This window comes from Mercenaria mercenaria, unplaced genomic scaffold, assembly GCF_021730395.1.
Source record: "Mercenaria mercenaria strain notata unplaced genomic scaffold, MADL_Memer_1 contig_3397, whole genome shotgun sequence".
NCBI classification, from domain to species: domain Eukaryota; kingdom Metazoa; phylum Mollusca; class Bivalvia; order Venerida; family Veneridae; genus Mercenaria; species Mercenaria mercenaria.
The window spans coordinates 27,262-49,719 of NW_026461529.1; the positions used below are offsets into that span (position 1 = coordinate 27,262).

The 22,458-nt window shown below is 37.8% G+C and overlaps 1 long non-coding RNA gene across 1 annotated transcript in view; it reads right to left on the minus strand.

The window, feature by feature from the left end:
* The window catches only part of LOC128553031 (uncharacterized), a 43,862-nt gene extending 21,790 nt beyond the window's left edge, over window positions 1-22,072 (minus strand). Inside the window, exons 1-3 of the long non-coding RNA XR_008369227.1 lie at window positions 22,017-22,072; window positions 20,976-21,125; window positions 5,795-5,915 (exon numbers count right to left, since the gene is read on the minus strand). This is a non-coding gene — a long non-coding RNA (uncharacterized LOC128553031). The remainder of the gene's footprint in view (window positions 1-5,794; window positions 5,916-20,975; window positions 21,126-22,016) is intronic.
* Between the last annotated feature and the right edge of the window lie 386 nt (window positions 22,073-22,458).

Consider the following 22,458-nt stretch of genomic DNA (forward strand, 5'->3'; position numbering starts at 1 on the left):
ACGGACAGACAGACAGACAACCTGAAACCAGTATACCCCCCCTTACAACTTTGTTGTCGGGGGGTACAAAAATGCTGGCCTTATGAAGATCAAACAGAAAATGTGACCTCTAAAGAGTTAGTAATGTGTTTCTCAGATCTGATCTAGCAACTTAAGGCTTTTACCTCAGGTAACCCAGTGTTACATTTACCTAAATTTCATAGCAACATACATTCTTAGTTTTATGAAGATTGGTAATAAAATGTGGGGATGCAGAAAGGCGCCGGGCAATCAATGCGGCACAAAGCATGCTGCATAGTAATGGACAGCAGACACGAGACAATCCTTGAGCACTTTGTGCTTAGGTCAGCTAAAAAAACTCATGTTGTTCAACTTTTTCTTTTTTTGCTATTCCAGTAAAAAGAAACTACACTCTGCACTGAAAAAGGCTTAAACTAAGACTAACGTGTGATATGCTCCGAAACAGATAAAATTGATTTTTTTCTTCAATAAAATTTAATTTTATATAAATTCAATATTATTTTGAAGAAAGAATATCAAAACCATAATAATAATGATACCAGTTAATGTTAATGGACTACTATTTTTAACGGAGATAAATCTGTCAATAACAAAACTGACAAAAAGGTGACACAGTAGGCCGGCCAACTAATTGACACTTTAACAGATGAGAACAACAAAATATTGGTAAAACTGATAGATTCTACCCAATGTAAAATTATTGCATACTAAAAGCACAGAAGGGGAATTCATCAACTGGGCACAATGTGGAAATCTGTGACTAGTTTATCTTTTTACTAATGTTGAATAATAAAAGGGCAATAATTCAGTGAATAATCATTGGACATGAGCGAATAGTTGTTGAGAAAACACATACACAAGACATGTGCATTTCCTATTGGGTGTGAAGCTTCCTATGTAGTTTTGCTGAAGCATAATCTGAACAAGAAATGGTGCTATAGAAAACTAATGCTGAACAAGCAAATTCGATGAATTAGTATCCCGCGCCGAAAGGGGTTGAGGTAAGAAATGGCAAAAAATATTTCTTGCAAGAAGTTAAGGATGTTACTAAGAAGCAAATAATTTCATTAGTCAAAATCATTTTAACAGAAAACTAGAGATGCTTTTGAGAAAAGCGCATGTCTCCCACAACTGCCCCTATGAAAAATGTTAGTTTCTCTAGATGTTTCAGACGAGTGGATCCAATTAGATGGTCTGGATGAGTGGATCCAATCAGTAATTCAAGGGCCATAAATCAAAAGTGCCTGGGCGGATTTGGCTAGTTATCGAACTAGGGTAAGGTCTTATGGCCAAACACACTTTGTTCAAGTTTGGTGAAGATCGGATGAGAAATGTTCGACTTAGAGAGCGGACAAGAGTAAACAGACGGATTTTTTCGGTAATTCAAGGGCCGTAACTCTAAAATGCCTGGACCGATTTGCCTAATTATCGAACTTGGCCGAGGTCTCATGGTCAAACACATTTTGTTCAAGTTTGGTGAAGATCAGATGAGAAATGTTCGACTTAGAGTGCAGACAAGAGTAAAAAGGCCGATTTTTCGATAACTCAAGGGCCGTAACTCCAAAATGCCTGGACCGATTTGGCTAGTTACCGAACTTGGCCGAGGTCTCATGGTCAAACACATTTTGTTCAAGTTCGGTGAAGATCGGATGAGAAATGTTAGATTAAGAGTGAGGACATGAGTAAAAAGGTCAATTTTTCGATAATTCAAGGGCCGTAACTCCAAAATGCCTGGACCAATTTGGCTAGTTATCGAACCTGGCCGAGGTCTCATGTTCAAACACATTTTATTCAAGTTTGGTGAAGATCGGATGAGAAATGTTCGACTTAGAGTGCAGACAAGAGTAAAAAGGCCGATTTTTCGATAATTCAAGGGCCGTAACTCCAAAATGCCTGGACCGATTTGGCCAGTTATCGAACTTGGCCAAGGTCTCATGGTCAAACACATTTTGTTCAAGTTTGGTGAAGATCGGATTAGAAATGTTTGATTAAGAGTTCGGATATGAGTAAAAAGGCCAGTTTTTCGATAATTCAAGGGCCGTAACTCCAAAATGCCTGGATCGATTTGGCTAGTTATCGAACTTGGCTGAGGTCTCATGGTCAAACACATTTTGTTCAAGTTTGGTGAAGATTGGATGAGAAATATTCGAATTAGAGTGCAGACAAGAGTAAAAAGACCGATTTTTGGTAATTCAAGGGCCATAACTCCAAGACGCCTGGACCGATTTGGCTAGTTATCGAACTTGGCCGAGGTCTTATGGTCAAACACATTTTGTTCAAGTTTGGTGAAAATCGGATGAGAAATGTTCGACTTAGAGTGCGGACAAGCTTTGTGACAGACACACAGACAGACTGGAGTAAATCAATATGTCTCCCACAACACTGTGTGGTGGGAGACATAATGAATGCTTTTTTTGGGGGGTGGGGGGGTGGGGGCACTGGAGAGGGGGGGGCAGCGGGGGAGACCGGGTGAGGGTACTAAATTTCACCTGTTGATTATAAATATTGATGGAAAATTAAAAATGAAAAAAAAAAAAAAAAAATAAAAACTGGGTGGGGAATGGGGACGCATGATCGGGGTGGTGGGCAAGACCGAGTGGAGAGTGAGGTGGGGGAATGGTATAACTCTGCATACTAATAGATATTCATGGAAGGTTTGAAAACAAGAGGACCATGATGGTCCTGAATCGCTCACCTCTTCCCACATGACCCAGTTTTGAGTATGAGGTCGTTTTTTCTATTATATGACATAGTGACCTAGTTTTTGAGCTCATGTGACCCAGTTTTGAACTTGACCTAGACATTATCAAGATAAAAATTCTGACCAATTTTCGTGAAGATCCATTGAAAAATATGGTCTCTAAGGAGGTCACAAGGTTTTTCTATTATTTGACCTATTGACCTAGTTTTCGAAGGTACGTGACCCTGTTTTGAATTTTACCTAGATATCATCAAGGTGAACATTCTCACTAATTTTCATGAAGACCTCATGAAAAATATGGCCTCTAGAGAGGTCACAAGGTTTTTCTATTTTTATATCTACTGGCCTAGTTTTTGACCGCACATGACCCAGTTTTGAAATGACCTAGATATCATCAAGGTGATCATTCAGATCAATTTTCATGAAGATCCATTGAAAAATATGGCCTCTAAAGAGGTCAAAAGATTTTAATAATTTTAGACCTACTGACCTAGTTTTTGACCGCAGTTGACCCAGTTTCAAATTCTGACCAATTTTCATGAAGATCCATTCAAGGGTATGGCCTCTAGAGAGGTCACAAGGTTTTTCTATTTCAAGACCTACTGACCTAGTTTTTGATCGCAGTTGACCCTGTTTCAAACTTGACCTATATATCATCAAGATAAATATTCAGACCAACATTCATACAGATCCCATGAAAAATATGGCCTCTAGAGAGGTCACAACGTTTTTTCATTATTTGACCTACTGACCTACTTTTCGAAGGCACGTGACCCACTTTTGAACTGGAACTAGATATCATCAAGATGAACATTCTGACCAATTTTTATGGAGATCCATTCACAAGTATGGCCTCTAGAGAGGTCACAAGGTTTTTCTATTTTTAGACCTACTGACCTAGTTTTTGACCGCACATGGCCCTGTTTCGAACTTGACCTAGATATTATCAAGATAAACATTCAGACCAACTTTCATACAAATCCCATCAAAAATATGGCCTCTAGAGAGGTGACAAGGTTTTTCTATTATTTTACCTACTGACCTAGTTTTTGAGGGCACGTGACCCATTTTCGAACTTGACCTAGATATCATCAAGGTGAACATTCTGACCAATTTTCATGAAGATCTCATGAAATATATGGCCTCTAGAGAGGTCACAAGGTTTTTCTATTTTTAGACCTACTGACCTAGTTTTTGACCGCACGTGACCCAGTTTCGAACCTGACCTAGATATCATCAAGGTGAACATTCTGACCAATTTTCATGAAGATCTCATGAAATATATGGCCTCTAGAGAGGTCACAAGGTTTTTCTATTTTTAGACCTACTGACCTAGTTTTTGACCGCACGTGACCCAGTTTCGAACCTGACCTAGATATCATCAAGATGAACATTCTGACCAACTTTCATACAGATTCCATGAAAAATATGGCCTTTAGAGAGGTCACAAGGTTTTTCTATTATTTGACCTACTGATCTAGTTTTTGAAGGCACGTGACCCAGTTTCGAACTTGACCTAGATATCATCAAGGTGAACGTTCTGACCAATTTTCACGAAGATCTCATGAAAAATATGGCCTCTAGAGAGGTCACAAGGTTTTTCTATTTTTAGACCTACTGACCTAGTTTTTGATGGCACGTGACCCAGTTTCGAACTTGACCTAGAAATCATCAATATGAATATTTTGACCAATTTTCATGAAGATCTTGTGAAATATATGGCCTCTAGAGAGGTCACAAGGTTTTTCTATTTTTAGACCTACTGACCTAGTTTTTGACGGCACGTGATCCAGTTTCGAACTTGACCTGGATATCATCAAGATGAACATTTTGACCAACTTTCATAAAGATCCCACAAAAAATGTGACCTCTAGGGAGGTCACAAGCAAAAGTTTACGGACGGACGGACGCCGTGCAATCATAAAAGCTCACCTTGTCACTTTGTGACAGGTGAGCTAAAAATAATAAAAAGGAATGATTTTTTTTTTTTTTTTGGGGGGGGGGGGGGGGGGGGGGGGGGGGGGTGTGTGACCAAGGCAAAGTGGTGACCAGGTGTGGGTACAAAACTTCACATGTTTATACTAAATGTTCATGGAAGAGAATGAAAGAAGATTCATGAAATTCTACCAATGGGTTTGTTTGTTATGTACAAATCTGTAGATTTTTAAACAATTAAAGGGCAATAACTCTAAGGAAAATTGACCAATTGAAAAAAAAAATGAACGGCATCATCCAAGTGTGTTGGTTCATATTTATTTCAAGTTTCATGAAATTCTACCAGCTTGTTACTGAGAAATGGCTGCAGATGTAGATTTTTCATTATATCAAGGGCAGTAACTCTAAGCGAAATTGACCAATCTGAAAAAAAAATTGACGGGCATCATCACAGTATGCTGGTGCATGTTTATGTCAAGTTTTATGAAATTCTACCTGATAGTTACTGAGAAATGGCTGCGGACGGACATTTTTCATTAAATCAAGGGCAATAACTCTAAGGGAAATTGACGAATCCAAAGAAAAACTTGACGGGCATCATCGCAGTATGTTGGTTCATGTTTATTTCAAGTTTCATGAAATTCTACCTGCTAGTTACTGAGAAATGGCTGCGGACGGACGGACGGACACATGGACTGACGGATGGACAACGCCATTTCAATACCCACCTCCTGATTTCATCGGCGGTGGATAATAATTAAAGGGCAATAGCTCTGTGAAAGATCATCCAACAATATTTGCATTTCCTACTCTAACACCAAAAGCTTAATAATGTTTACTGTGACATCATCTGACTTCAAGGGCATACAATTTCATTGTTAACCCTAACAATAACTGCGGGTACAATCACTTGTGTAAAATAAAAGGAAACTTTATTTGTTCATTCGGATTGAATTTTGCGGATTTGATACAACTACATAATCCATGTAAATCAACCCTCCCTTGAAGGTCTATGATTTTACAGTCACCTAGATCTGTGTATTTGTAGTCTAAATGTACTGTCTCAAAGTATGGTTCAGGCGTTCTGTTAAAAAACTGATTTTTCACAAAATTACTATAGAAATTATATCTTGTTACCATTTCTGGTGGGAGGTAAGTCCAAGTCGTATGTGAGATCAGGATCACTTGAATCATACACTTTGTTCAGGCTCTCTCTCTCTGAGGAAAAGTCCAGCACATCACTGCCCTTTTACTTTTACTGAAAACAAAGTTGTGATTTCACTTAGGGCTGTTCCAGGAAAAAAGGCCTGGGGGGGTCGGAACGAGTACCTATTTTTTTTCTCTAGGTGGGGGGTATTTTTGATATTTAAATTTCCTTGGTTGGGGGTGTAATTGGTATTTTAATTCCGTTGGTGGGGGGTATTTTGCACACTAAGACATATAAAAATGTTTCTTGAGATTTTCTATGCGAGTATATTTTATAAGGGGGGGGGGGGAAGGGGGTAGGTTGTCATCATTCAACAAAGCTTAAAAAATCATCATTATTTAACAAAGTTTGAAAAATCAATTGATCGCCGACAAACTTGTCACTTATGCAGCGCATAGGTAACGACAATTTTGATTGGCCCGCGTAGGCGCTGTACTTCAAGAAAACTACTGTCATGTTTTTCATAAATTTTACATGCGCCGAAAAGTTCCCCATACTGTGCATTTCTCGATTTCTTGCATGCAATTTTATCTTCAAACACGAAGAACATGTAGATGTCACGTATATTGCGAGTTATGTCTTATGCGAGTATTGGCAAGTTAAAATCTGGATAGGGACGAGTGGACTTCTCTGTATACTCGGCCGTTCGGGCGAGTGGATTTTACTTCGTAACTTTACCAGATTCAGAAATTACATCCCTAAAAATAACCTGGATTGACTGGAATTTACCCGCGAATCGTAAAGATATCAAAACATCATGCCAGTAATTTTCCATTCCACGAACACGTGCGACCTATCGTAATAATAATATCTAATTTAGGCTACATCGCCGTTACTTTTGTTTATCGAAACGTACACAAAAAACGTGCGTAGTGCGTTCATTTTTTAATATAATCGCTTCAAATTTCAACACCGCTTGAGAAGTAATACAGTTTGAATTCTATAACGATTTTAATAAGATATCGACAGAAATGTAGGCAAAATTCTATAAAAACGATCGAATTTTCATACAATTATTTGTAAAATTTCAAACAGCGCGATCTTAATTATTTATTTATTTCTAAAAGTAAATAAATAATACATTCTATGGTCATAAAATTCTGACTTTTGACAAGAAAGTATAAAAAACAGAATTAACAAGTGAATGAAGTATTGCCATGCAATACAAAGTCCCCTACTGGAAGGCACCTAATTTTCTCTACTGCAGTATAACATAATGTACTGATATATGTCAATGATGTATAAACAATATTGTACTACATATACAATATGTTATAACAACACACTTGGATTAAAATGTGTATATATAAAAAACCCACAGTTGTTTCATACTGAATTTTTTTGGCTGATTATAAAAATGTTATCATGTAAGTTATTTATAGTAACAACAAAGGGAAATTAATCTTAAAAAAAAAAAAAAAAAAAAAAAATCTATATAATATCAGTCCACAAGAAACTCTTTACCAAGTAGAGATAGGTCAAAATACACCTAAAAATTGGATGTAACATGCATGCTGTACCACAGAAAAGTGGTCTCGATTTTTCTCTACCGCCAGTAATAAAAAAGTTACAATAAAATCTATTTATAGTAAAACAAAGGGACGTAATTCTAAAAACAAGGGTGCCTCATGGTGGTGAACATTTGGTCCAAGTTACATCAAAATCCCTCCATGCATGAAGAAGAAATGTTCTGTACAAAGTCATTCTTGAATTTGACCTTTGACCTCTAAATATGACCTTGACCTTAGACCTAGGGACCTGGTTCTTGCGCATGACATGTTGTCTCATCCAGGGGAATATTTGTGCCAACTGATATCTAAATCCTGCTTTGCATGACAAAGTTATAGACCGGACAGGAAAAAAATCCTCTTGACCTTTGATCTCAAAGTGTGACCTTGACCTTTAAGCTAGGGTACTGGGTGTTGCGCATGACACGTCGTTTCATCATGGGGAACATTTATGCCAAGTAATATTGTAATCCCTTGATGGATGACAGAGTTCTGGATCGGACAGGGAAAAAACCTTATTGACCTTTGACCTCCAATTGTGACCTTGACCTTTGAGCTAAGGGTCTTGGCTTTGCGCATGACATGTTGTCTCATCATGAGGAACATTTGTGCCAAGTAATATTAAAATCCCTTCATGGATGACAGAGATATGGACTGGACACGAAATTGCGGACGGACAGACGGACGGAATGACGGAAAAGTGCATTCCTATAGTCCCCGAAACTGGTTTTCAACCAGTAGGGGACTAAAAAATCTTAAATAATGAAAAAGCGGCAGCTATTTGAATACATTGAGTAAAACAATTTTTGGCAAACAGATTTCTGTAAGTGCGGCGGAATAGGTTACGTGACCTCGTGAACGTAAATAGAAATGTGGTTTTAAAATAAAGCAGTATGATGTCGCTGTGGTTTTAAATATGTTTGATAAGTAAATGAATCTTTGTAGAAGTTCATTTGACACGACACTATGTAAGATATTCTTCTCAAACAATAATGTAAATTCCTTGAGGGCAAATGAGGATATCCACTATTATCTTTTGACACATTTACCTGTCAGTTTATACGGGATATTACATATTCGCTTTGAAAAAAATTAAAGAAGATACTTTTTTTTTACTGATTTAAAGAACCGAGGCGGTACGATCAGACAGTGTCATATGGCGCGAAACATAACGTAATGCCATGACAATCTCTGACAACTTTGATCTCCACTTAAGATGCCATGATACCGACACACTTCTTTTAGCTCTTTGAGGGGGTTTTAACTGATGACGAAAACAGGGCCAGTACTTATTTTATCAACAGAATAATTACCGATAATTGTTAATGTTTTTTTCCACTTTGAACAGGGGTGGGTTGATGATAATTATTGTGTCCATATTTTTGGGACACTATCCAAAATAATTATTTTTCCGGATTTTCGAATCCAATGCAATGTAGATCAGATGGGATACAAGAAAAATATATCAACAGCTGCATACTGATAAATGGAAGCAAGATTCCTGTTTGTTTCATATTTAATGTTCGGTCCGGCAGTGCAGGACCGAATGTCCGGCCATTTTTGGCAACTTTCGCGATGTCTGGATTTTATTATACGCACCTTGTAAAGAGTTCCAATTATAAAAATAAGCTTCAACCACGGAAGAGTCACTTTAAAAAAAATATTGCAGTGATGATACTCGATCCCGTTACATACCGAAATTTACTTCAACTGTCTGATTTAAAACGACGACCGTTTATATAGCTATTCACTCACTATTTTCATGACTTTCACGTGCGCCTAAAAGTTGCCGCGTCAAAGTTTGCACGGACTTTCGCACGCATTTCTTGATTTCTACGCTTTGCACGCTTTTTATCTCCAAAGTATCAATCTTTCCACGAGGGTCACGAAGATCAAGATTTCATTCTGGTATTAACACGCCGTAATTACGGCTGCACGGGATAGTGCGTGAAAAATGAAGTTTTTACCACCAGCGTACAATACTTAGGACTTAGAAAGCAAACATGGTAACAAATGGAGATGGACTTGGCTATCTGAATGTGACACTGATGGTCATCGATGGGGTCTTTGGCTACGAAAACCGGATATTGCAGGGTCTGCATTTTGTTAATGTTGTGCCAAAACGTTGAAATATGGTGGCATGAAAAAACAAAAATGTTGCCAGAATTTGAAGGTTGTTTCAGTCTGAATCTTACAGAAATATGTTGAGGGTATATTGTTGAAACAAGTCCTTGACTTAGAAAAGTTACTGTTTACTGAAAATCATGCATTTTGTGCATTATAATTAGTAAATTTTTGGCACACATATAAGGCTAGAATAGGGCTGTTCTAAGCGTTCAAAATCACTAATTCTCAGGACCTTCAGAGGGGCTTTGCCCTGGACCCACTGGGGGCCCCCAAGCCTCCAGCAAATTTTTCAGAATTTCCAGTATTCCATACTTTCACCCTTGGGTTAAAATGCAAATGGCAGAACAAACCTGGTTCAGAAATCTGAACGTAGAAGGCATCGTCTCCTGGCTCGCAGACAAAGGCCTTAGCGAGATGGGTAATGTAATAAAAGGTTACACAGGATTTTCTTTCTTTTGGCATATCTTTCTTGACTGCATGTACTTAAAACTTCCTGTTTAAATAGCAACATAATTTTCAACTGTTCAAGAGCTAAACACAATCCTTCCCATTCGTAATTTTAAAAAATCAAACTTATTTGTTACTATACATAATATATATAATTAAAATTCTGTGGGTAGTGGGTATCAAAGCAATAAAAATTCTGTTGGTGGTCCCCCAAAAACAATTAAAATTCTATAGGTGGTCCCCTAAAATATGGAGCTCGTTCCTACCCCCACCCCCCCCAGGCCTTTTTTTCTGGAACAGCCCTTACAACCACATGTTTAATGATTTACTGTGTCTTAAACAAAAACAAACATATACTATTAAAACTTGAAAAGTGATTAATTGGTTGACAGATTCTCAAACTTTCAACACATAGAAAATGTAAAACAAAAGAGCCATGATGGCCCTAGATCGCTCACCTGAGTTACAATGCTTGCTTGAACAGTTTAAGTATGGTTAATTGTTTATGCAAACAAAATGTCTGTGAATCATTTTTAAATAGTGCCAGTATTCTCACTGTTTGTTAGTTTTGGGGTTTAACACCATTTTCCTGTATTTCAGTTATGTGACATTGGGCAGTAAATCTAACCAGTGTTCCTGTTCTCTGCAAGTAACTGCAAACTTTCCCACATGAATCAAAGGTGAAGGACAAATTATTTCAGAAGCAGTGTCTTTTATCAAATCGTCATGGAAAATGCCCAGAGTTCAAATTCAAATTGAGCTAAGTTGATGGACTCACCGGTGTTTTCTAATCATAACACTGTAATATGTTTCTAGGAAATAAATACAGCTGGGTAATGTGTGTCTGTTGGGGTATGATAAAGAAGTTGGGAAATGAAGACATTAATTTATACTCAGAGACAATATCAAGCAAGTAGATTATATATATATATATAGGGGAAAGTGACCACACACATTTTGCGGCCATGTTTTTTGACGAAACGCAATATGTACACTTTTCATGAAGGGTCACCCAAGAAACATTTGAATCAAGTAATTTTAAAATTTTGCCAGCAATTTCTGACAATAAGACTGAAAATTTCCACAATATAAATACAGGGAAGAGTGACCACCCTCACTAACGGCAATGTTTTTGACGAATCAGACTAATTTTAACAATCTTGATAGAGGGTCACACAAGGACCAATTGTGTGAGATTACTTCGAAATCAGGTTTGCAGATTCTGAAAATAATTTTCAAATTTTCCATTAAATACATATATATTAGGAAAAAGTGGCCACTCCCTCTGGCAGCAATTTTTTTTTTTTTTTTTTTTGATGAATCAGAGCAATTTGTACGATCTTGGTAGAGAGTCACACAAGGACCATTTGAGTGAAATTATTTTTACAAGGCAGTCTGAAAGACAGCTAAATCCCCCGCTACTGTTATGGATAGTGAAAGGGTAAACCTTTGACCTTGAGCTGTGACCTTGACCTTGAACTGAAATGACTGACTTTTGATGTGTTAATCATTTGACCAAAGTTTAATGAAAGTCCTTCAAGGGGTTTAGGAGATACAGAGTGGACACAAAATGGAAGGCTCAAACCTTTGTGACCTTGACTTTGAACCAGCATGGCTGACTCATGAATTCTGCACATCGTCTTGATGAGGTGATCATGTGACCCAGGTTTCTTATGAATCCTTCAAGGTTCAAGGGGATTAGGAGATACAGAGCTGACACATAATGGAAGGCTCAAACTTTTGACCCCAAGTTGTGACCTTGACCTTGAGCCAACATGGCTGACTCATAAGTTCTGCGTATCGTCTTAATAAGGTGATCATTTGACCCAAGTTTCATGAAAATCCTTCAAGGGGTTTAGAAGATACAGAGTGGACACAAAATGGAAGGCTCAAACCTGTAACCCTAAGTTGTGACCTTGACCTTGAGCCTGCATGACTGACTCATGAGTTCTGCACATCCTCTCGATGAGGCAATCATTTGACCCAAGTGTTATGAAATTCCTTCAAGGGGTTTAGGAGATACAGAGTGGACACGAAATGGCAGGCAGAGAGTCACACAAGGACCATTTGAGTGAAATTATTTTTACAAGGCAGTCTGAAAGACAGCTAAATCCCCCGCTACTGTTATGGATAGTGAAAGGGTAAACCTTTGACCTTGAGCTGTGACCTTGACCTTGAACTGAAATGACTGACTTTTGATGTGTTAATCATTTGACCAAAGTTTAATGAAAGTCCTTCAAGGGGTTTAGGAGATACAGAGTGGACACAAAATGGAAGGCTCAAACCTTTGTGACCTTGACTTTGAACCAGCATGGCTGACTCATGAATTCTGCACATCGTCTTGATGAGGTGATCATGTGACCCAGGTTTCTTATGAATCCTTCAAGGGGATTAGGAGATACAGAGCTGACACATAATGGAAGGCTCAAACTTTTGACCCCAAGTTGTGACCTTGACCTTGAGCCAACATGGCTGACTCATAAGTTCTGCGTATCGTCTTAATAAGGTGATCATTTGACCCAAGTTTCATGAAAATCCTTCAAGGGGTTTAGAAGATACAGAGTGGACACAAAATGGAAGGCTCAAACCTGTAACCCTAAGTTGTGACCTTGACCTTGAGCCTGCATGTCTGACTCATGAGTTCTGCACATCCTCTCGATGAGGCAATCATTTGACCCAAGTGTTATGAAATTCCTTCAAGGGGTTTAGGAGATACAGAGTGGACACGAAATGGCAGGCAGAGAGTCACACAAGGACCATTTGAGTGAAATTATTTTTACAAGGCAGTCTGAAAGACAGCTAAATCCCCCGCTACTGTTATGGATAGTGAAAGGGTAAACCTTTGACCTTGAGCTGTGACCTTGACCTTGAACTGAAATGACTGACTTTTGATGTGTTAATCATTTGACCAAAGTTTAATGAAAATCCTTCAAGGGGTTTAGGAGATACAGAGTGGACACAAAATGGAAGGCTCAAACCTTTGCGACCTTGACTTTGAACCGGCATGGCTGACTCATGAATTCTGCACATCGTCTTGATGAGGTGATCATGTGACCCAGGTTTCATATGAATCCTTCAAGGGGATTAGGAGATACAGAGCTGACACATAATGGAAGGCTCAAACTTTTGACCCCGAGTTGTGACCTTGACCTTGAGCCAACATGGCTGATTCATAAGTTCTGCATATCGTCTTAATAAGGTGATCATTTGACCCAAGTTTCATGAAAATCCTTCAAGGGGTTTAGAAGATACAGAGTGGACACAAAATGGAAGGCTCAAACCTGTAACCCTAAGTTGTGACCTTGACCTTGAGCCTGCATGACTGACTCATGAGTTCTGCACATCCTCTTGATGAGGCAATCATTTGACCCAAGTGTTATGAAATTCCTTCAAGGGGTTTAGGAGATACAGAGTGGAAACGAATTGGCAGGCTAGAAGCTTTGACCTTAAGCTGTGACCTTGACCTTGAGCCGACATGGCTGATTTTTAAGTTCTGCACATTGTCTTGATGAGGTGATGATTTGACCAAAGTTTCATGAAAATCCTTCAAGGGGTTTAGGAGATATGGAGCAGACACCAAAGTGTTACAGACGGAAGAACAGAGACCATTCCTACTACTCTTGGCGGGGGATTTACAAGAGCTGTCACAGGAGAAAGCGCGCTCGACTATTTCCATGTGGATAGTGAAACTGGGCACATCTGAGGGAACTGGAGCTATCACTGGAGTGTTTAATGACTCCAATGGTGGATGAAGATATTGCACAATAGCTCGAGTCTGTGTCAAAAATATTAAATAACAGGAGAGGTAAAGATAAAGTGTATCAGAATACCATGTAAGTATAATTCTAAGTAAAAAGGGGGCATAATTCATATAATATCTGTGCAAGAGTTATGCACCTTGTGTCATATGATGTGGGTAATGATGTGGAACAACTACTTCAAGTATGAATTAAATTCATTTCTTAATAACTGAGATATAGTGATAATGCATAAAAATTAGCATACGATTCTAAGTAACAAGGAGCTGCGTTCAATAAACGCTTGATGCCCCCGGTGGCATCCTTGTCGATACAAAGCAACCTAAGTCCAAAACAAGTTCAAGGTCAAGGTCAAACTGAGGTCAGGTGATGTTTGAAGATGAGAAATGGTCACAGGTTACATCTGTATTAGTATCAATTCATTCTTGTAAGCGGTATTGATGCCAGACGAAACGGTCCCATTTAGTTAACTAAGAGATGGCCCATATAAAGCAACCTAAGTCCAAAATGAGGTCAAGGTCAAACTGAGGTCAGGTGATGTCTGAAGATGAGAAATGGTCACAGGTTACATTTGCATTAGTATCAAGTCATTCTAGTAAGAGGTATTGATGCTAGACGAAACGGTCCCATTTGGTTAACCTCGTATGGACGGACGAACGAACGGACGAAAGGACGGACGGGACAATCACTATATGCCTTCCGCATTGGTAGATGCCAGGGGCATAAAAAGGAGGCAAAATTCATGAAATATTGGTCCAGAGTTATGTACAATGTGTCATATGATGTGGGTGGTGAGGTAGAACAACTATTTTTAGTTTGAATCAAATCCACTCAGTAATAAGTCAGATATTATGTGAACAAGGCAGTCTGAAAGACAGCTAAATCCCCCGCCACTGCTATGGATAGTGAAAGGGTAAACCTTTGACCTTTAGCTGTGACCTTGACCTTGAACTGACATGGCTGACTCATGAATTCTGCACAACGTCTTGATGAGGTGATCATTTGACCCAAGTTTCATAAAAATACTACAAGGGGTTTAGGAGATACAGAGCTCAAACTTTTGACCTTGAGTTGTGACCTTGACCTTGAGTTGACATGGCTGACTCTTGAGTTCTTGATGAGGTGATCATTTGACCCAAGTTTGATGAAAATCCTTCAAGAGGTTTAGGAGATACAGAGAATGGCTGACTCATGAGTTCTGCACATTGTCTTGATGAGGTGATCATTTGACCCAAGTTTTATAAAATTCTTTCAAGGGGTTTAAGAGATACAGAATGGAAACAAAATGGAAGGCTCAGACCTTTGACCTTGAGCTGTGACCTTGACCTTGAGCCAGCATGGCTGACTCTTAAGTTCTGCACATCGCCTTGATGAGGTGATCATTTGACCCAAGTTTCAAATGAATCCTTCAAGGGAATTAGGAGATACAGAGCAGAGACAAAATGGAAGGCTCAAACCTTTGACCTTCAGTTGTGACCTTGACCTTGAGCCAGCATGGCTGACTCATGAGTTCTGCACATTGCTTTGATAAGGTGATCATTTGACCAAAGTTTGATGAAAATCCTTCAAGGGGTTTAAGAGATATAGAGTAGACACAAAATGGAAGGCTCAAACCTTTGACCCTAAGTTGTGACCTTGACCTAGAGCCGGCATGGCTGACTAATGGGTTCTGCACATCGTCTTGATGAGGTGATCCCTTGACCCAAGCTTTATAAAATACCTTCAAGGGGTTAAGGAGATACAGAGCGGATACAAAATGAAGGCTCAAACCTTTTACCTTGCGTGACCTTGACCTTGAGTGGACAAGGCTGACTTATGGGTTCTGCACATCTTGATGAGGTGATCATTTGACCCAAGTTTCATGAAAATCCTTCAAGGGGTTTAGGAGATATGGAGCGGACATGAAAGTGTTACGGACAGACAAACGGACGGAGACCATTCCTATAAGCCCCCATCACTTGTGGCGGGGATTAAAAAGCACCAAATTAATCTGAAATTCTAAGTATAAAGGGGGGAAACTTCATGAAATATTGGTGCCTTTGTTATGGCCCTTGTGCCATATGATGTTGGTGATGATGAGGAACAACTATTTTAAGTTTGAAGCAAATCCATTAAGTTATAACAGATATAAAGTGAAAGCATCAACACTTTAACCTGAAATTTTAAGTACAAAAGGGGGTAAATCATTAAATATACAGGTGTCACAGTGTCTCAAATGATGCAGGTAGTGATGATGAGCAATTATTTTAAGGTGAATCAAATCCATTTAGTAATAAGTCAGATATCTAGTGGAAGTGCACCTGAAATTCTAAGTAACTAGGGAGCATAATTCATGAAAATGATGTTAGTGATGATGTTGAACAATGTTTTAAGTTTGAACCAAATCTATTAAGTAATAACTGAGATAAAGTGAAAGTGCATTAAAACTTTAACCTGAAATTCTAAGTAAAAATGGGGGAAAATTCATGAAATATTGATGCAAGAGTTATGCATATTGTGTCATATGATGTGGGTGATGATGTGGAAGAACCATTTTAAGTTTGAATCAAATCCATTAAGTAACAAGAGCTGTCTGTAAGAAAGCGTGCTCCACTATTTGGGGATTTGACAGTAAAATGAATATATGTCTGAATAAGAGACCTCTACTTTAAAAGGAAGATACACCAAGGGGCATAATTCTGTCAAGAACACAAATTACAGTTATTGGGATTGTTACAACACATACAGATGATGATGATAAAGATATACTTTGAGTTTCAAGTCATTATCTTATATAGTACCAAAGTTATGTCCAGAAAACAAAGTTTGTAAAAAAAATTTAAGTATAAAAGGGGCATAATTCGGTCAAAAATACAAATCAGATTTATGGGGATAGTTACCACACATGCAGATGATGATGAAAAAGATACATTTTACGTTTCAAGTCTTTATCTTATATTGCATTAAAGTTGTATCCAGAAAGCGAAGACTGCAAAAAAGTTTAAGTACAAAAGGGGCATAATTCCGTCAAAAACACAATTAGAGTTATGGGGTATGTAGCCATACATGCAGATAATTATAAACAAATACTTTTAATTTCAAGTCATTATCTTTTAAAGTACCAACGATATGTCTATAAACAAAGCCCAGCCCCTGTACATAATAATAATAATAATAATAATAATAATAAATTCATTATTTAAAGAGGGTAAGACTCATTAAGTTTCATACATAACATACAAATCTTATTTTCAATGAGGCCCTCTAACAAACACAAAACCATTTACTCATACAAATGAAAATGTCACAGTCATTCCATAGAGCAGACTTGTAAAGAAGAAAAACACATGTTAACAGTCACATAACATAACTCTACACTATATTGATTAAAAGAAAGTTTCTAAGTAAATATTTAAATGAATTTATTGAGCTAGCATTTCTTATTGAGTAAGGTATATCTTTCCAAATTTCTACAGCCATAAAAGAAAACGAACATTTAAGAAAGTTTGTTTTAGGTCGAAGGTGCTGTAGATCAAATTTCATATTAGAACGAAGGCTATAGTATGTATTGTCACAAATTCCAATAGTGTCACAAATATAAAATGGTGCAAGTTTATTTAATGCTTTATAAACCAAAACAACAATATTGTATTTAATCCTGTTTGGAAAAGTTAACCATTTAAGTTCACAAAAGAGAGTACTGGATGATGTCTGGAAGGGTACTTTCAATATAAGTTGAGCTGCCCTCTTTTGAATTTTAAAGATTTTTTCTATATTTCCCTTAGAGCAGTTTCCCCATATAGTGGATGCATAGTCAAAAGTCGGTAAAATGTACGAGTTATAAAACATATTCTTCATGTCAGCATTTAGATATTTAAATATTCTGTAAAAAAGATACAGTTTAGAGTGCAATTTTTCACACACCTTTTTTACATGTTAATCCCAATTTAAATTTTTATCAATATAAACACCTAACAATTTTTGACATGATACACTTAGAGTTAGATTTATGTTTCTTACTTTATTTAATTTCTTGTTGGTACCAATTAACATACTGGTTGTCTTATTTGGATGGAGAGCCATATTGTTAGACGTGCACCAATTATTAACTTTGATAATCAATTTGCAATTTTCTTTCGATATCAGATACGTTATGGTCGCTTACATGCATAGTAGAATCATCGGCATACATGTCAAAGTTTGAGTTTTCAACAACTAATGGAAGATAGTTTATATATATCAAAAAGAGCAAGGGGCCAAGTATAGATCCTTGAGGAACGCCAGTTTTTATATACGATAAAGAAGATTCAATATCATTCATTTGGACATACTGTGTTCGATTCTTCAGGTACAACTCAAACCAGCACAATGAAAGTTCACTAAAATGATACAGTTTCATTTTGTAATGGAGAATGTTATGATCCACTAGGTCAAAAGCCTTACGGAGGTCTAGGAACACACTACCGACTATTTTTCCTGAGTCAATGTCTTTAGCCCATTTATCAATTAATACAGTAAGGGCCGTTTGGCAAGAATGCATTTTTCTGAAGCCAGACTGGGTGGTGTGTAGTATGTCCGTTCTATTGAAGAAATTATGCAGCTGAGTAGCAATATGTCTTTCAACTACCTTGGAAATGGTTGATAATATAGATATGGGTCTGTAATTGTTCATTTCCTCCTTAGAACCAGATTTAAAAATTGGAACTACTTAGCTTCTTTAAGTTTGTCTGGGAAAACCCCATACTGAATGCCCATTATACCCATTATAGTTTGTATACTGGACAATGTTTATGTGAAGTTACAGTAAGATATAAGCAATAGTAACAAAGATATGACAGAAAAACAAAAGTTGCCGAAAAAACTTTAACCTTAAACATAACCTAAGTATAAGACCTTGGTGACCTTGACCTTGGGTATAATGGGCCCACTCCCTATACATTCTTTGTTTGTATGCTGGACAATGTTTATAAGAAGTTACAGTAAGATATAAGTAATAGTAACAAAGATATGACAGGAAAACAAAGGTTGCCAAAAAACTTTAACCTTAAAAAAATCCTAAGTATAACACCTTGGTGACCTTGACCTTGGGTATAATGGGCTCAGCCCCTACACATACTTTGTTTGTATACTGGACAATGTTTATGTGAAGTTACAGTAAGATATAAGCAATAGTAACAAAGATATGACAGAAAAACAAAGGTTGCCTAAAAACTTTAACCTTAAAAATAATCTAAGTATAACAGCTTGGTGACCTTGACCTTGGGTATAATGGGCTCAGCCCCTACACACATATTGTTTGTATACTGGACAATGTTTATGTGAAGACACAGTAAGATATAAGCAATAGTAACAAAGATATGACAGAACAAGAGCTGTCACTAATGGTGACAAATGCCCCCACATCACCTTTGACCTGGTGACCTTGACCTTTCACCTGGTGACCCCAAAGTCAGTAGGGGTGGTGTATTCAATAAGTACTATCAGCATGTGAAGTTTGAAGGTCCTGGGTGAAGTGGTTCGCGAGTAAAGTGCCTTCGTGCAAAAAGTTAACGTTGGCCCCTGTGATCTTGACCTTTGACCTGGTGACCACAAAGTCAGTAGAGGTGGTGTACTCATTAAGTACTATCAGCATGTGAAGTTTGAAGGTCCTGGGTAAGTGGTTCCCGAGTAAAGTGCCTTCATGCAAAAAGTTAATGTTGGCCCCTGTGACCTTGACCTTTGACCTGGTGACCCCAAAGTCAGTAGAAGTGGTGTACTCAATAAGTACTATCAGCTTGTGAAGTGAAGTTTGAAGGTCCTGGGTACAGTGGTTCGCGAGTAAAGTGCCTTCATGCAAAAAGTTAACGTTGGCCCCTGTGACCTTGACCTTTGACCTGGTGACCCCCAAAGTAAGTAGGGGTGGTGTACTCAATAAGTACTATCAGCATGTGAAGTTTGAAAGTCCTGGGTGTAGTGGTTCGCGAGTAAAGTGCCTTCATGCAAAAAGTTAACGTTGTGACGAACGAACTAACGGAGGGACAGTTGAAAACTAATATGCCTCCCTTCGGGGGCATAAAAACAAAGGTTGCCTAAAAACTTTAACCAAGAAGGGTCACGCTGATGCCGGGGCGAGTAGTATAGCTCCCCTATTCTCCGAATAGTGGAGCTAAAAACTGAGATAAAGTGAAAGTGCTCCAAAACTTTAACCTGAAATTCTAAGTAAAAAGGGGGATAACTCATAAAATATTGAAGCAAGAGTTATGATCCTTGTGCCATATGATGTGGGTGATGATAACAAACAACTATTTTAAGTCTGAAGCAAATCCATCAAGTAATAACAAAGATAATGAGAAAGTGCATCAAAACTTTAACCAAAGTGAGGACGCGGAAGGATGCCGACGCTGACACTGGGTCGAGTAAGATAGCTCTCCATACTTCGTATAGTCGAGCAAAAAAATGGGGCTAGCAGTTTCATACAAGATCACTTTTAAAATTTCCACTATATACATATACATTGTAGGACAGTAACCACATCCCCTGGCAGCAGATAAATAGGAAGGATATGAACAATCTTGGTAGAGGGTCACACAAGGAATATTTGTGTAATTTATACTAAAATCAGGCCAGCAATTTCCTACAAGAAGTGTCCATTATATATATACTGGAAAAGTAACCATGCACAAGGAATATTTGTATGAATTTATACTAAAATCAGGCCAGCAATTTCCTACAAGAAGTGTCCATTATATATATACAGGAAAAGTAACCATGCCCACTGGCAACAAGGTTTTTCACGAATCAGAACAATCTGAGCACACACAGAAGATAGCTACATTATTAAAGGACCATTTATGTGAAGTTATTTCAAAATTGGACATGCAGTTCAGGAGATGCCATTTGAAGATTTTTCTGTTTTTAGCTCTGGCAGCTCCTATGTTTAACAATTCAGAACAGCTTGAACAATTTAGGAGGAAAACCATCAAGGGAACATCCAAGCCAAATGTCATCAACTTCTACCACAAGGTTTCAGAGGAGATGTTATTTGAAGAAGTGTGGATGTATGCCGGACAAACAGATGCTGGATGCCAGATGTTGAGTGAACACAATAGCTCGACCTGAGAACTTTGCTCAGGTGAGCTAACAAAACCAGTCAATTGAAACTAACATTAAGTCAGAGATATAATTTGCAAATGGCACTTAAATATCTGTTGCAATGCTGACTGTATTACAAGAAACAAACTGGTTTGTATTTTGTATTTTTAACAAATATTTCTATGTTGATCATAACCAAGTTAAAACACAAAGTAACTTACCTCTGTTTAATTCATGACTAATATCCACACCAACAAAAGTTTCTGCAGTGAATGCATTACTTGTGTGTTCTCTGACACTACTCACACTACCAATGATGTTTGTACCATCGCCCTGTAACATCGTCATCAACTGTGATGCTGATATCAAAACTGAAAAACAAGGGTGCCATAGTCACAAAGTACGTCTGTAAATAGCTGGTGAACAATTGTGTCAAGTTACATCAAAATCCCTCCATGCATGAAGAAGATATGCCCTAGAGAAAGTCATTCTTGAATTTGACCTTTGACCTCTAAGTGTGACCTTGACCTTAGACCGAGGGACCTGGTTATTGGCACTCCGTCTCATGGTGATGAACAATTTTGCCAAGTTACATCAAAATCTCTCCATGCATGAAGAAATGCCCTGTACAAAGTCATTCTTGTATCTGACCTTTGGCCTTTAATAGTGACCTTGACCTTAGACCTAAGGTCCTGCTTCTTGCGCATGACAATCCGTCTTATGATGGTGATCATATGTGCCAAGTTGCATCAAAATTCCTCCATGCATGAACAAGAAACGCTCTGGACAACAAAGTTTGTGGACGCCACCCACTAGTTCGTCCACATGCCAAGGGCATTCCCATATGTCCCGTCTTTCAGACAGGCATATATAAATTACAACAAATTAAAACTGGAAGTGAAAATTGGAAAATTACACAACTTAACATCTCAAGATTAGGTCGCCCATCTTATCTGAAGTAAAATTTATACTTACTAATTAACAAAAGAAAGTAATTTTTCAACAAATAAGTCTCAATTGTTTTGGCAGAAACTGTGAAATATTTTCAATGTTATAAATTTCATGGTTTTGTTCCAAACAATTTGTGGGGGATATGAATTTTGTATTTCCAACTGAAGACAAAAGAATGGTAATTCTATGTGTTCATCAAGACTTAATTTTGCAGAATGATGCGACCACGAAATCCCTTTAAATTAGTTCCTTAAGAATATTACTTTTTTCACAGTACATTACCAGATCTAGTCAGAAACAAGCAATATTACCTTTAAGTATAGCAACCTGATGTAGCTCAGCATTTTTTGCTGTTGATTCCCCAAAGTCCCGTGAGCTTTGTCATGACTGAAATAGCAATATATGCAAATAATCAGTTAACTTCTTACATGATTCAGTTTTGTATGTTTAATTGCCCTAAAATAGAGAATGTCTTTATTTGTCTGTTTGAAAAAATCACAACATCCGAGACACTAGTTTACATACAAAAGCTTAAACAAAATTTTCGAAGTATAAAATGAGTGCCAGACTGCTATTTTGTATGCCCATCACAGCAAATTACTTTTGACTAGCATTCGGTTTTCTCATATTCTACCAATTAGTGGACAGTTACTGCAATGCAACTGGTTACCAAACTTGGCCAGGGTAATATGCCAATAAACATAGTGATGCAGTTTGGTGAACTTTGTATAAACTGCTGAAACAAGGAAGTGG